General features: G+C 42.0%; 1 pseudogene; it reads right to left on the reverse strand.

Annotated features, from left to right (window-relative positions):
- Positions 1-1,245: 1,245 nt before the first annotated feature.
- Positions 1,246-2,633, reverse strand: LOC121476055 (annotated as a pseudogene).

Consider the following 2,633-nt stretch of genomic DNA (forward strand, 5'->3'; position numbering starts at 1 on the left):
TGTAGTCACCATGCTGTACATTATATCCCCAGGACCTACTTATTTATATCTATCTTGTACCTTTTGACCACCTTCACCATTTCACCCATCCTTTATCCCCCACCTCTGAAAACTACCAATCCATCATTTGTATCATTAAGTTGGTTTTGTTGTTGCTTGTTTGTTTTTAGATACCGCATATAAGTGAGATCAATAGTATTTGTCTTTCTTTGTCTGACTTATTTCACTTAGCATAATGCCCTCAAGGTCCATCCATGTTGTCAAAAATGGCAAGATTTCCTTCTTTTTGTGGCTGAATAATGTTCCATTGTCTATATATATTACATTTTCTTCATCCATTCATCTATCAATAAACATTTAGGTTGAGTCCATGTCTTAGTTATTATGAAGTGCTGTAAAGAACATGGAGTTGCATATATCTTTGGGAGATAGTGTTTTTGTTTCTTTCAGAAAAATATCCAGAAGTGGAATTTTCAGACCATATGATAGTTCTATTTTTTTCAAGTTTGTTTTATTGATGCCTATATTCAGGCCTTGACTAGATGCTTTTTTTTTCTCATTAAACTTCTGTTCTAATGCGTCTCAAAATTCTTTTTTTTTTAATTTTTTTTTTTAATTTATGATAGTCACACAGAGAGAGAGAGAGAGAGAGGCAGAGACACAGGCAGAGGGAGAAGCAGGCTCCATGCACCGGGAGCCCGACGTGGGATTCGATCCTGGGTCTCCAGGATCGCGCCCTGGGCCAAAGGCAGGCGCTAAACCGCTGCGCCACCCAGGGATCCCGCGTCTCAAAATTCTGTGGCAGGTTTTTGGTCAAGTTGTTTCTATTAAAAACTACTTATTTTATTTTTTAAAAGATTTTATTTATTTATTCATGATAGACAAAGAGAGAGAGAGAGAAAGGTAGAGTTACAGACAGAAGGAGAAGCAAGCTTCAGACAAGGGAGCCCGACATGGGACTCGATCCCGGGTCTCCACGACCTGGGCCGAAGGCGCTAAACTGCTAAGCCACCCAGGCTGCCCAAAACTACTTATTTTAAAAATTAATAACTTAAAACTGCCACACACACACACAAAAACAAATGGTCCACAAAACATTCTCTTTGCTTCTGAAGGTTTTACAATGCATTGTTATCATCAACCAGCTTTTACTAATAATCTCAAATGGCCAATTGACACAAAGAGGCCTCAGACTGTTCTTCCACCACTGATTAACACTGGGGTGGCAGGTATTCGATATTATATTCATTTAGCCTTCTGAGCTTTCTGGGTGGACTTGGTGACCTTGCGAGCTCCAGATGCCTTCTTTGTCCACTGCTTTGATGACACCCACAGTGACTGTCCATCTCGTGTCATGAACAGCAAAATGGCCGAGAGGAGGATAGTCAAAGAAGCTCTCAACACACATACACTTGCCAGGAACCATATCAACAGTGGCAGCATTACCAGATTTCAAGAACTTGGGACCATCTTCCAGCTTTTGTCCAGAATGATGATCTATCTTCTCCTCCAGCCCGGCAAACTTGCAAGCAATTGGCTGGATGACAATCCATCACAGGTGTATATCCAGCACTTATTTGGTCTGGATCGTTCAGGATAATCACCTGAGCCATGAAGCCAGCTGCTTCCACTGGTGGATCATTTTTGCTATCACCAGCCACACTGCCATGATGAACATCTTTGACAGATACATTCTTGACACTGAAGCCCACATTGTCCCCAGGAAGAGCCTCACTCAAAGTTCATGGTGCATTTCAACACACTTTGAAATGCAAAGGTGTGACACTGACTTGAGCAAAGTTGACCACCATGCCAGGTTTAAGAACACCAGTCTCCGTTTGGCTCACAGGGACAGTAACAATACCACCAATTTTGTAGACATCCTGGAGAGGTAGATGCAAGGGCCTATCAGTGGGATGAGCTGGTGGCAGAATGCAATAGAGCTTCAAGCAGGGTGGCTCCACTGTCATTCCCATCTTTACACATGATTTCCCATCCCTTGAACCAAAGCATGTTAGCACTTGGCTCCAACATGTTATCACCATTCCAACCAGAACCCGGCACAAATGCTACTCTGTTGGGGTTGTAGCCAATTTTCTTAATGTAGATCCTGACATCCTTAATGGTTTCCTTGTATGTCTTCTGGCTGTAGGGTGACTCAGTAGAATCTGTTTTGTTTACATGAACAATTAGTTGTTTTACACCCAGTGCGTAAGCCAGAAGGGCATGCTCGTAAGTCTGCCCCTTCTTGGAGATACCCACTTCAAATTCATCAACACCAGCAGCAACAATCAAGACAGTACAATCAGTCTGAGATGTGCCCGTAATCATGTTTTTTACAAAGTCTCTGTGTCCTGGGGCATCAATGATGGTCATGTAATACTTGCTGGTCTCAAATTTCCACAGGGAGATATCAACAGTGATACCATGTTCACATTCAGTTTTTAGATTACCCAAGACTCAGGCATACTTGAAGGAGCCCTTTCCCATATCATAGCCTCCTTCTCAAATTTTTCAATAGTTCTTGTGTTGATCCCACCACATTTATAGATTAGATGACCAGTAGTGGTAGACTTGCTCAAATCTATACGTCCAATGATGATGCTGTTGATGTGAGTCTTTTCCTTTCCCAT

The sequence above is a fragment of the Vulpes lagopus genome, chromosome 15 (genome assembly GCF_018345385.1).
Source record: "Vulpes lagopus strain Blue_001 chromosome 15, ASM1834538v1, whole genome shotgun sequence".
Lineage (NCBI taxonomy): Eukaryota > Metazoa > Chordata > Mammalia > Carnivora > Canidae > Vulpes > Vulpes lagopus.